A 14,241-nucleotide genomic window follows, 5' to 3' on the forward strand; every position below is an offset into this window, starting at 1 on the left:
ACTGGAAAATAGGGGCGCCTGGGTGGCGCAGTCAGTTAAGCGTCCGATTTCAGCCAGGTCACGATCTCACGGTGCGGGAGTTCGAGCCCCGCGTCAGGCTCTGGGCTGATGGCTCAGAGCCTGGAGCCTGTTTCCGATTCTGTGTCTCCCTCTCTCTCTGCCCCTCCCCCGTTCATGCTCTGTCTCTCTCTGTCCCAAAAATAAATAAACGTTGAAAAAAAAAATGAAAAAAAAAAAACAAAACTGGAAAATATACAAACACATGAAGGCTAAACATGCTACCAAATAACCAATGGGTCAACAAGGATGAAATTAAAAAAAAAACAACATGAAGGCAAATCTAAATGAAAATACAGTATTTCAAAAATCTTTAGGACACAGTGAAAGCAGTTCTGAGACAGAAATTTATAGTGATACAGGCCTACCTCAAGAAACAAAAATCTCAAAAAATGTAACCTCACACCTAAAGGAATTGGAAAAAGAATAACAAACAAAGCCCAAGTTATCAGAAGAAAGAAAATAATAAAGATCATAGTGGAAATAAATGAAATGGACACTGAAGAGACAATAGAAAAAAATATGAAACCCAGAGTTGGTTCTTTGAAAATATAAACAAAATTGGTAAACCTTTAGACAGACTCATCAAAATAAAAGAGAGAACCCAAATAAACAACGTCAGAAATGAAAGGGAATAAGTAATAACACCACAGAAATACAAAGGATTATAAAAGAATACTATGAAAAATTATATGCCAACAAATTGGACAAACTAAAAGAAATGGATAAATTCCTAAAAACATAGAATCTTCCAAAATTGAATCAGGAAAAAAACCAGAAAATGTGAACAGACCAATTATTAGTAATGACACAGAATCAGTAATTGACTTTCAACAAATAAAACTCTAAAATTAGATGGATTCACAGGTGTATTCTATCAAACATTTAAAGAAGAGTTAATACCTATTGTCAACTATTCCAAAAAAATGGAAGAGAAAGGAAATCTTTCAAATATATTCTATGAGGCCAGCATTATTTTGATACTAAGGCCAGAGAAAGACACCACAAAAAAACAAAACAAAACAAAACAAAACAAAAAAAAAAACTATAGGCCAATATCCCTGATAAACATGGCTAAAAAAAATCCTCAAAGAAGTATTAGCAAACTGCAATAAATGATTCATCAAAAAGATTATTCACCTGGATCAAGTGGGATTTATTCCAGGGATGCAAGAATGGTTCAATATTTGCAAATCAATCAATGTGGTACACCACATTAACAAAATAAAAGATAAAAATCATACCTCAATTGATGCAGAAAGGGCATTTGACAAAATTCAATATGCAATCATGATAAAAACTATCAACAGAATGAGTCTAGAGAGAACATACCTCAGCATAATAAAGGCCATATATGATAGAACAACAGCTAACATCATACTCAGTAGTGAAAAAGTTTTTTCACTAAGTTCAAGAACAAGAACAAGTTTCACTAAGTCCACTCTCACCATATTTATTCAACATAGCACTGGGAGTCCTAGCCACAGGAATCAGACAAAAAATAAAAGGCATACAAAACACTAAGAAATGAAACTGTCATTATTTGTAGATGACATACTATACACAGAAAACCCTACAGATTCTACCTAAATTTCATTAGAATGAATTCAGTAAATTTGAATAAAAGTTGATACACAAAATCTATTATACTTCTATATACTAATAACAAAGTAGCAGAAAGGAAAGTTTCATTTCCAGTTAAGCCAAAAATAATAAAATACCAAGAATAAACGTAACCAAGAATATAAAAGACTTATACTCTGAAAACCATAAAACATAGATGAAAGAAATCAAAGAGGACACAAATGGTAAGATAGTCCATGCTAATGGACTGGAGGAATATTGTTAAAATATTCATTTATCCAAAGCAATCTAGAGATTCAATTCAATTTCTATGAAAATGCCAACAATATTTTTCACAGAGTAGAAAAAATAATCCTCAAATGTGTATGGAACCACAGAAGGCCCTGAGTATCCAAAGCATTCTTGAGAAAGAAGACCTAAGGCTAGAGGTATTACCATATCAAATTTCAAGATATTCTACAAAGCTATTGTAATTAAAACAGTATGGTAATGGCAAAAAAATAGGCATATCAATGGAACAGAATAGAGAGTCCAGAAATAAACCCACGTTTATATGGTGAACTAGAGGATGTAAGAATATACAACGGGGAAAAGATGGTCTTTTTAATAAATGGTGCTGGGAAAAGTGGACCTCTATATGCAAACCAATGAAACTGGACCACTTTTTCACCTACACAAAAATAAACTCACAGTGGATTAAAGATCTAAATGTAATTGCACCAAAACCCGTAAGATACCTAGGAATGAACCTAACCAAAGAGGTAAAAGATGTTTACTCTGAAATCCATAGAACGCTTAGGATAGAAATTGAAGATGACACAAAGATGAAAAACATTGCACGTTTACGGATTGGAAGAAAAAAATATGTTAAAATGTCTGTACTACCCAAAGCAATCTTCACTTTTAAAGCAACCTCTATCAAAATACCACCAGCATGTTTCACAGAGCTAGGACAAACAATCCTAAAATGTGTATAGAACCACAAAAGATCCCAATAGCTAAAGCAATCTTGAAAAAGAAAAGCAAAGCTGGAGGCATCCAAATTCTGGACTTCAAGCTATATTACAAAAGTGTTCTCAACAAGACAGCATGATACTGGCACAAAAAGAGATCAATGGAACAGAATAGAAAGCCCCAAAATGGACCCACACCTATATGATCAACTAATCCTCAACGAAGCAGGAAATAATATCCAATTGAAAAAAATAAAAACAGCAAAAACAGTGTCTTCAACAAATGGTGTTGGGAACACTGGACAGCAATATGCAGAAGAATGACACTGGACCACTTTCTTGCCCAAGATAAATTCAAAGTGGATGATAGACCTACATGTGAGACAAGAAACCACCCAAATGCTAGAGGAGAACACAGCCAGCAACCTCTTTGAACTTGGCTGTACAAATTTTTTAGTATACACATCTCCAGAGGTAGGGGAAATGAAAGCAAAAATTAATTACTGAGACAGCATCAAAAACAAAAACAAATAAACACAAAACTTCTGTACAGCAAAAGAAACAATCAGCAAACTAAAAGGCAACCAACAGAATGGGAGAAGACATTTGCCAATGACATATCTGATGAAGGGTTAGTATCCAAAATCTATAAAACACTTACCAAAACTCAACACCCAAAAAACAATCTAGTTAAGAAATAGACAGAAGACATGAATAGACATTCTTCCAAAGAAGACATTCAGATGGCTGACAGACACATGAAAAGATGTTCAGTATCACTCATCCTCAGGGAAGTATAAATAAAAACTACAATGAGATACCACCTCACACCTGTCAGAATGGCTAACATTAACAACACAGGAAACAACAGGTGTTGGAGAGGATGCAGAGAAAGGGGAACACTCTTACAGTGTTGCTGGGAATGCAAACTGGTCTATCCACTCTGGAGAATAGTATGGAGTTTCCTCAAAAAGTTAAAAATAGAACTACCCGATGATCCAGCAATTGCACTACTAGGTATTTACTTAAATGATAAAAAAAAAAAAAATACTTATTCAAAGGGGCACATGAACTCCAATGTTTACAGCAGAATTATCAACAAATTTTGGAAAGAGCCCAAATGTCCACTGACTGATGAATGGATAAATAAGATGTGGTATATATACATATGCAATGGGATATTACTCAGCCATCAATGAAATCTTGCCATTTGCAACAACGTAGATGGAGTTAGAGTGTATTATGCTAAGTGAAGTAAGTCAGAGAGAAAGACAAATACCATATAATCTCACTCATATGTGAAATTTAAGAAACAAAACAGATGAACATAGGAGAAAGAAAAAAAGAGAGGGAGACAAACCATAAGAGATACTCTTAATGATAGAGAGCAAACTAATGGTTGCTGGAGGGGAGGTGGCTGGGGAAATGGGCTAAATGGGTGATGGGTGTTAAGGAGGGAACTTGTGATGAGCATGGGTGTTAAACACACACACACACACAGAGGAATATTATGCAGCCATAAAAAATATGAGAGTTTTCCATTTGCAACAGAATGGATGGATGGGGAGGGCATTATGCTAAATGAAATAAGATACAGAAACACAGATATCTTATGATTTCACTTATATGTGGAATCTAAAACAAAGCAAAGCAAGTGAATAAATCAGAAACAGATCCATTAATACAGAGGACAACCTGGTGACCGCCAGAGGGGAAGGGGTTGTGGAAATGGGCAAAATGGGCAAAGGTAAGTGGAGATACATGCTTCCAGTTATGAAATGAATAAGTCACAAAGATGAAAGGTACAGCATAGGGACTATAGCCAATGGTATTTTAATAGTGTCATATGGTGACAGATGGTAGCTATACGTGTGAACATAGCATAACACAAACTTGTCAAATAACTATATTGTACACATGAACTAATGTAACATTGTGTGTCAACTATACTAGAAGAAAAGAAAAAAAAATGCAAACAATTCCACTTTGCTTACTTTGGTTCCATCATGCCTTTAAAGAATTATAATTTTTCCTCTATTAGTACTTAAACTCTGTGCTAATATTAAATAAACTATACTAATTTATTCATTCAACAAACATGCAGTAATAAATCATATGATCATCTCAATAGATGTACAGAAAGCATTTGACAAATTCAATATCCATCTATGATAAAAACTCTCAACAGTGTGGGTATAGAGGAAGTGTACCTAACCATAATAAAGGCGATATATTATGAGGCCACAGTTGACATCTCTTAGCTGCAAACTTTTTCTCTAGGATCAGCATCAGGACAAGGATGCCCAGTCTGCCACTTTTATGCAACATAGTATTGGAAGTCATAGCCAAGCAATTAGGCAAGAAAAATAAATAAAAGGCATTCAAAGTAGAACAGAGGAACTGAAACTCTCACTATTAGCAGATGAAGTGATATTATAATATATAGAAACTCCCAAAGACTCCACCAAAAAATAATCTGTTAGAACTAAACAAATTCAGTATAATTGCAGGATACAAAATCAAAATACAAAATCTTTTCCATTTCTACACACAGATAAATTACCAGAAATTAAGAAAACAATTCCATTTACAACTGCATAAAAAAAAGAATAAAACATCTAGGATAATTTAACCAAGGAGGTGAAAGACCTGTACACTGAAAAGTAGAAGACACTGATGAAAAAAATGGAAGCAGACACAAATAAATGGAAAGATACTTTGTGTTCATGGATTGCAAGAATTAATATCGTTAAAATGTCCATACTACATGTACAAAACAATCTACAGATTCAGTGCAACTGCTATCAAAATTACAACGGCATATTGCACAGGTACAGAACAAACAATTCTGAAATTTGTATGGAATCACAAAAGATCCTGAATAGCCAAAGCAATCTTAAGAAAAAATAACAAAGTGGGAGGCATCAGGTTTCCTTTTTTCAAACAATAATACAAAGGTATAGTAATCAAAACAGTATGGTATTTGCATATAAACAGATACATGTCAATGGGACAGAATATAGAATCGAGAAATAAACTCATGCATTTACAGTCAATTTTTGACAAAGGAGACAAAAATATACAATGAGGAAAAGATAGTCTCTTCAGTAAATGGTGCTGGGAAACTGGCCGGCCACATGCAAAGGTATAAAACTGGATCAATACCTTACACCATACACAAAACTAACCCAAATGGATCAAAGATTTGAACATAATTGCTGAAGCCATAAAATTCCTAGAAAAATACTAGGTGGTAAGCTCCATGACATGGTAAGCTCCATGTTTCAGTTTGACACCCAAAAGAGAGGCCGTAAAAACAAAGCTAAACACATGGGAAGACACCAAGATAGAAATCTTCGGCACAGCAAAACAAAACCATCAACAAGACAAAAAGGCAACTTGCTGAATAGGAAAAAAATATTTGCAGATCATATGTCTGATAAGGGGTGAACATTCAAAATATATAAACTCATACAAATCCATAGCCAAAAAAAGAACCTGATTAAAAAATGGGCAGAGGATCTCAATGGACGTTTTCAGAAGAAGACCTACAGATTGCCAATAGATGTATAAAAAGACGCTCAACATCAGTTATCAGGTAGATGCCACTTAAAACCACAATGAGATATCCCTTCACCTGTTAGAGTGGCTACTATCAAAAAGACAAGCGATAACAAATGATGGCGAGGATGTGGAGAAAAGGGAATCCTTGTACACTGTTGATAGATTGGTGTGGCCACTACAGAAAACAGTATGGAGGTTCATAAAATATTAGAAATAAAATCACCAGATGATCTAGCAATTACACTTATGGGTATTTATCCAAAGAAAATGAAAAACACTAACTCACAAAGATATATGCACCTCTATATTTATGGCAGCATTATTTACAATAGCCAAGATACAGAAACAACCTAAGTGTCCGTCAATGGATGAACAGATAAAGTAAACATGGTATTTACATACAATAGATTATTTAGCCATTAAAAAGAAGAAATCTTGTCATTTGCAACAACATATGTAGATCTTATGTTAAGATCACTTATGCTAAGTGAAATAAATGAGAAAAGACAAATCTCATATGATCTCACTTATAGTCCAATCTAACAAACAAAACAAATACCAAGCTCATAGATAATAGAAAACAGAAGCAGGGGGTGTGAGATGGGCAAAATGGGTGAAGGAGGTCAGCAAATACAAATATGGTGAATAACAATACATTTGAAAACTTGGGTAAAATGAATATAAGTGACAAAAAACATATTACCAAAATGGAAAAAGGAAGAAATGGGAAAACTTCATAGTTCTATATTTTTAAATAAATTGAATACTTAATTTAAAACCTTTCCACAAGAAAAACTTCTGGCCTGAATAACTTCATAGGTAAATTATTCCAAATATCAGAAGAAAACAAAAAAAGCATCAATCGTACACAAATGTGTCCAGTAGTAGAAGAATAGGAATAGTTTCCAATTAATTTTAGGAGAAAAGCATAAATCATGCAACCAAAACTTAACAAGAACATATCTCCCTCCCCAAAAAAAACCCAAAACAATATTATAGGCCAAGCTCTTTTTTTGAATGTAGACAGAAATACCTAAAATTATTACTAAATTCAATCCTCTTCCCTTCGTAAAGAAGGATAGCAAGAACATCTAGTTGGGTTCGTTCTAGGAATGCCAGGGTGGATTAACTTACAAAAATAAATTGAATTTACCATGCTAATATATTATAGGGGAAAAAAGCTTATGATTCCAATAGACCCAGAAAAGTATGTGATAAAATGTAATACCCTTTTATGACTTAAATACACACATGCATACACAAATTCCTCAAACTGAAGAATCAAGAGAAACTTTTTAATCACAAGGCATTTACAATTTTTTTTTTTTAAAGTGCAAAACTAGAGCAACGTTTTGCTTCTATGAAGTATTGCATTAGAGGTCCTAGCTAATGCAATACGAAGAAAGAGACATTAAAGATAAATGGAGGGCACAAACTTCCAGTTATAAGTTCTGGGACATAATATAACAATACTGTACGATATAGGTGAATGTTGCTAAGAGAGTAGATCTAAATGTTCTCACCACAAAAAAGAAACAGTAATTCTGTGAAGTGATGGAGGTGTTAACCCTACTGTGGTAATCATTTTGCAACATTTAAGGGTACCAAGTTGGGGTGCCTGGGTGGCTCAGTCGGTTAGGCGTCCAACTTCGGCTCAGGTCATGATCTCACAGTCCATGAGTTCGAGCCCCGCATCGGGCTCTGTGCTGACCGCTCAGAGCCTGGAGCCTGTTTCCGATTCTGTGTCTCCCTCTCTCTCTCTGACCCTCCCCCGTTCATGCTCTGTCTCTCTCTGTCTCAAAAATAAATAAACGTTTAAAAAAATTAAAAAAAAAAAATAAGGGTACCAAGTTATGTTGTAAACCTTGAACTTACACAGTGTTCCATATCAAGTGTATCTCAAAGCTGGAAATAAAATAAAGGTATATGGAATGGAAAGGTAAAATAAAACTATTCACAGATCACTTGCGTTCCTAAAAACTCCAAAAGAACCTACAAAATCCAATAGAATTAATAAATGAATTTAACAAAATCCCTGGCTACAAGGCAAAATCAAGAAGTATAAGTGAATTGTGTTCTTATACATTTGCAATGGACATTTAGAAAATGAAAATTAATACCACTTATAAGAACATAAAATCTAATATGAAGAATAAATCTCATAAAAATATGCAAGTTTTGGGGTGCCTGGGTGGCGCAGTCGGTTAAGCGTCCGACTTCAGCCAGGTCACGATCTCGCGGTCCGGGAGTTCGAGCCCCGCGTCAGGCTCTGGGCTGATGGCTCAGAGCCTGGAGCCTGTTTCCGATTCTGTGTCTCCCTCTCTCTCTGCCCTTCCCCCGTTCATGCTCTGTCTCTCTCTGTCCCAAAAATAAATAAACATTGAAAAAAAATTAAAAAAAAAATATGCAAGTTTTCTGCACTGACAACTATAAAACATTACTGAGAGAAAATAAGGCTAAAATAAGTCAGATACAGTGCATTTATAGATTGGCTGGCAGTTTTCTCCAAATGTGTCAAATTCCTAGAAAATTTTATTTTGTGGATACTGACAAATAGATTCTAAAATTTTTATGGAAACAAGAGATTGAGAACAACCAAAACAGTCTAAAATCACATATCTAAAGGATTTACACCAACAGATGTAAGTCTTCTAAATCTATAGTAATTGGCAATGTATTACTGATACAAGGACAAATAGACCAATGGAGCAGAAGAGTACAGAAATAGACCCACAAATATGAAACACTTCATTTATGATAAAATTACTGGTGGGGGAAAAAAAAGTTTCTAAACCAATGTCAGCCAAGTTACTATTGTCTAAACTACTAATGTAGATAATCACTTTGAGAGATATTGTCACCATATTACGACAAAAAGTACGTATAATTTTTGACTCCTTTTAAGGTGAATCTTCTATTTTCCTAAATATTGAAAACATTTCACAATCCTCTCAGAACTAAAATCAATTTTGGCATGTTTTTCAATTTTCATTTAATAAATTGACACTTTATCACACAACTTAAACATATATTAAGTGAGCTTTATCAGAATATTAAAATAACTATAAGGAGATCATAGACATAACTAACATACTATCTATTTTTGTTTCCAGGACACTGCAAAATCTTATTCTATAAATGTCTACATTCACATTTGAACTTCAAAGTATTAAACTTATTTACCTCCAGGGAATGTGTAAGAGGTCAAATCTTCCTAAATATATGGTTTTCACACATAACACCATCTTGAAAACATCTGGACTTCACAGAAACCACAGGGTAAGGAATAATCCTTCAAGACCTAAAACAACCACATTCCTATCAGAGTAAAATGATTTTTGAAGAAAATGCTTGATATAACTACTATAAATATATATAGTCCTGTTCTTAATGTAGCTACTTTTGTATACTTTTGGGGGATGTTCAGGCACGCATTCTCTCTGAAGATGCAAAAACCTGCTTTTACCCAGAGACAGAATCTCAGGGAGAAAATGATAGGCTGACCAAAGAGACAACCTTTTGATAGCAGTTAGGAGTCGCTGAATATCAATTGAAATTTAGCAAGTAAAACAACATTCTTTCCAGGTGATATTTACAAATAGCATCCTTTTATATCTTCCTGGTGCTTCACTGTGAAACTAAGTCTGAATGTTCATGAACCAATAAAATACAGTATGTATTAATATAAGATGGGAATAAGGAAACAAAGCTTGTATAAAAGAAAAATCAATTAGTAAAACATGAATAATATAATCATGATATTTAAAAACACAATCCTAACAAGTAAATCCCACAAGCCTGCAATCAGATCTTGTGGGGCAATTCTTCTATAAGCAGCCCCTGATTTCACGTTGCCTTGGCCTACACTGAAGTTACAAGCTCACATCGTTAAGGGAAACTTGGGTTACAACTGCAGGTTTGATATGAGCGTTAGTATTTCCCCACTGTGGCAGGTAATTTCTCTGCTTGCCAAGAAAGTCATGGGAGAGAAGTCGGGGCAAAAGACTGAGTCACAGATTTGTAGAAACCAAGGGCAGGATTTTCCATTCAAAGTGAATTGGAACTTGATGAAAAGAGGTTCACAAGGCAAATTTGTGAAGACTATTGAACTTGAAACTGACACTGGGCAATAGATGTCAAAGGGCACCTGTGCAGCCACCGGGGCTGCTGACCCATACCACACCTGCCAAATTAGTAGGGTTCAGGCAGGAGTCTCAATTGAGCCCTTGCTGTACCACTTATTACAGGATCTTAGGTGAGCCACTAAACCTGTTTTCTTAAATCCAAAATCAAGATAAAACACCTGTTATAATTATCTTGTGGGATTTTTCTGAAACAAAAAGATAAAGATATGGGAGCCCTCCATGGCCTCCGACTTCTTTGTAAATATGTGCTCTCTTTGTACACAGTTAGCAGTATCAGAGGGCCGTCAGAACAGGTTTTGGGTGGGGAAAAATGAGTCAAACAGCTGGGTTTAAGTCCTGATTCAATTACTAAATAATACTCTGCATCAGACCGCGTGATAAGTGCTTAGGACACAAAGATGAAAATAACCACTGGGGCTTCTTTAAGATTAAAAGTATGGACTAGAGAGTATCCAGAGACACTAGAGAATATCCAGAATGTCCAGAGTATTATACACTTCCAACCTGTTGAGCTGGGATGAGCTGCATGGTTTGCTCTAAACAATAAAATGTAGAGACAGTAGTTGTTCGTCCGCTCGAAAATGTTGAGGTTCAGCATGTAAGTTGCTCAGCTCTCTTCTTCCATGCTGCTCACACCGTTCAAAGATGTATCAACCCTCAAAAAGCCCCAGTGTACAAGTGGGCGGAGCAAGGAATGCGTTTTGTTGTTTACAGGCCCTGAGGTTTTAGGATTTTTTTTTTTCCTTCAGAATAATCAAGCTTACCTTTCCTGATAAAACAATGAGTTGTTTTTTTTTGTTTTTTTTTTTTTTTTTTTCCATAAAGCTACACTTGTTCAGTTTAAAGACCTGGACTTCATTTTGAGCTGGATCCTTCCTACATTTTTACGCTGTGATAAAACACCCTTTTATGAAATGATTACCATGGTGTTAGAGGTAGAATTCCAAAACACTGAAATTACACAAATACAGGAAGTTATACAAATACAATGAGAATGTACCACATGATTGCCATTTTGGGGAAAGATAATCCTAATAACTGCAAGAGAATGCCATCGAAAGATTTGCTTATGTCCTACCACCTCAGACTTCCTATGTGAGAATACAAATCAAGTTCTGGGTTTCACGTTAGGAAATAAATCATGTTAACTTTGCATGACCTTTGAAACACTATGGCTGGTCTCTGCATGTCCCACTGACATAATCTCATACGGGCAGACGAAGTTCCTAAGTGAGGTGTGCTGAGTAGTTGCCTTTACCATTTTAAGGCGTTTCGAGGCCATACTACAATTTATTGTCTTCAGACATTGCCCAGGGATGTGAGGTGGTATGAAAACTAGTCTGTGACTCCTGTATAATTAAAAGGTTTGTGATCTGATACCAAACAGTTCAGACCTTGAGCCTGTTTTTAAAGAAGATTTAGCCTAGCAAACTCAACTTTCAGAAAAATAAAGTAAAATTCAAGGACTGATATCAAAGACGGTCATGGAGTGAATAGTTTTATTTGATGAGCAGATTGGAATGGAGAGAGGGAGCAGGGGGCAGGTTGAAAATTGTCAAACTGCGCACAAGTTGGCATTTGCCAATGCAGAATTACGAAGGCCTCCCTGGAGCCCTGCTGGGCCTTTGCACTGCTAATTCCTTGTGTTTTATTTTTCTTTTAGATGCCTTTCCAGTGGAGCTAACAACCACAACAAAACACAAAGAAACAAAAAAGCAAAAACAAAACGAAAACTCCAAAAACAAAAAAACAAAACCAAACCAAAAAAAAACCCAACAAAACAAAATACGACATTCTCCAACATACTAACAGCCGTCTCCAAGATCAGAAAGCATCAGAAAAGACCCTAAAGAGTTGCGTAATCCCAGAGGAAGTATCTTGCTTAGATGGAGAAGCGCTTGCAGCAGAAACCCGGGAAATTTCAGGGAGTGGAATTTTATTGTCAGAACTTTCAATGCAAGTGCAGCCACAGATCCTGGGAGTGTTAAATAAAAATTACCAACAAGCTGTCTTACCTGCGTGCACTCCATTGAAAGGAAGGGCAAACGTGAGCTAGTTGCGGTTGTACATCAGTCAAAACTCTGACAGCTACCCTGTGAAGTTTGACGAGCTGCCATGTGCTCGACTACCTAAGATACTCTTAACTGAACCATAAAAAGACAAATAAATTAGTAATTGCATCCCTCCTGTCAATGTCCTTTTGCGTGAACTTCTCAAGCTGTTGGTTAACATTGTCTGGAATGATTTATCAATATATTCTTAGCTTTCTTAGAAGAGACAGATATCCTTGATTTTTTTTTTCCAAATTGCTTTCTGAATTGACTTAAGAAAATGATACAGATATTGCCAGTTTCTGGACCTCTGCTTTTATTCCCTGTTCTGCCTCCTCCCATTAGGAAATCAAACCAATAAGATTAACATAATCTTTCTTGGAATTGACTGTTCTTTTTAAATAGATCCCATGATAGACATGTGTAAAAATCAATAACAGGCTCCTCATTTGTCAAAGCTAATGACTAAACTCATTTTGAAGTTCAATAGTGGTTACTGAAGAGTGGCCACACATTATATATCTAATCCTGTAGGTCCCTTCACTTAGTCTGCAGAAAAATAGAAAAGGGAGGGCTTTGTTGCTTGAGGCACAACATAAAAGCTTGGGTCTCCATTTTATTTGTTCGTATTAATTTTTCCTCCAAAGTATGACCATTTCTTGACTGCCCATGCTAATATGTTAAAGGAAATACAATGAAGAATGAATCTTATAACAGTTTTTAATACCTTTCCCTCCCCTACCTGTTTTAAAGCCAATTGCATTGGAAGCTCCTTCAATTATAGCCTTAACTCCTTTAGGTTATGGGGCATGTCTTACATATTTTTAATATCCCTGGAGAGACTAACATAGCGATCGGGTCACAGGTTAGCACAAAATAAAGATTTTTGTTGAATTAAACAGAATTAAATTATCCAATATCTTGGTCCATGGCATAGCAATTATCTTAGACCAGACACTCATATCCAGTATAAAGTACAAAAGATGTCGCTTTCCAGCAGACTCTTCTCTGATAGATGCCCTGCATCACAGGGCGGATTAAGCAATGTTTGCTTCTGAGTTGTCCCTGCTATCTCCCACAAAACCTTTTCCTGGAACGGCAAAAGGGTGAGAACAGACAGCTTTTAATAAGACATCCTCCTCCCTTTTAAATATCCTGTAATTATAGGTGTATGCCAGCAACAAAGCATTCTAAAATCCAGACCAGAGACGTGGACGAAACACACGCATGACATATAGCCCCTAACTGATTGAGATCATTCAATTATTGTTAACAAAGGCAGTATCTTACATCTGCATAATGCTTTATGCCGTCCATAGCTTCTTCATGTACACCGTCTCATTTTCCAACCCCAAATCAAAACAGTATTTCGTTTCCCTAGAAATTCCAAGTTGTGGTTCACTGTTGTGTATTCCTCTTTTCACCCGCAAGTTGCTGTTTTCTGGGCTTCAGGTTGTATATTGTATTGCATGCCCATTGGACACGGCCATCTCATGGAATCAATAGGTCAGACACAATTTGAAACTCCCTAGGTAATGGATTTTAAAAACTGCTTGAGGGTGGGGGAGAGAGACAGGAGGAGAAGGAATCCACAGAAACAATAACTGAAGTGGAGTGATGCATTCATGATGGGAGCTGGAGAACTCCTGTTCTTTATAATAGCTTCTCAGGGGAGAAGCCGCCCTTTTCCAGAAGGAGGTGTCCTGGGAATAGCAGAGCCACTGCCATTCCGTTCTTTTGATGAACAGAAACCTTATCAGCGCAATCCCCCTGGAGAGTTGGAGGGATAAGGAAGGAGTTTAAAGACTTTTGAAAAATTTGGGTTGTGAAGGGGGAGGCAAGCCCAGCATTCAGGTCGTTCATTTGGAATATCTCCTGTGAAGGGGA

At 36.0% G+C, this 14,241-nt stretch overlaps 1 long non-coding RNA gene across 1 annotated transcript in view; it reads left to right on the forward strand.

Moving 5' to 3' along the window:
* Positions 1 to 12,488, forward strand: part of LOC121041465 (uncharacterized) — a 188,527-nt gene extending 176,039 nt beyond the window's left edge. Inside the window, exons 3-4 of the long non-coding RNA XR_005795749.1 lie at positions 9,272 to 9,437; positions 11,967 to 12,488. This is a non-coding gene — a long non-coding RNA (uncharacterized LOC121041465). The remainder of the gene's footprint in view (positions 1 to 9,271; positions 9,438 to 11,966) is intronic.
* Positions 12,489 to 14,241: the final 1,753 nt, after the last annotated feature.

Source organism: Herpailurus yagouaroundi, unplaced genomic scaffold (genome assembly GCF_014898765.1).
Source record: "Herpailurus yagouaroundi ecotype Mexico unplaced genomic scaffold, PumYag 184, whole genome shotgun sequence".
Lineage (NCBI taxonomy): Eukaryota > Metazoa > Chordata > Mammalia > Carnivora > Felidae > Herpailurus > Herpailurus yagouaroundi.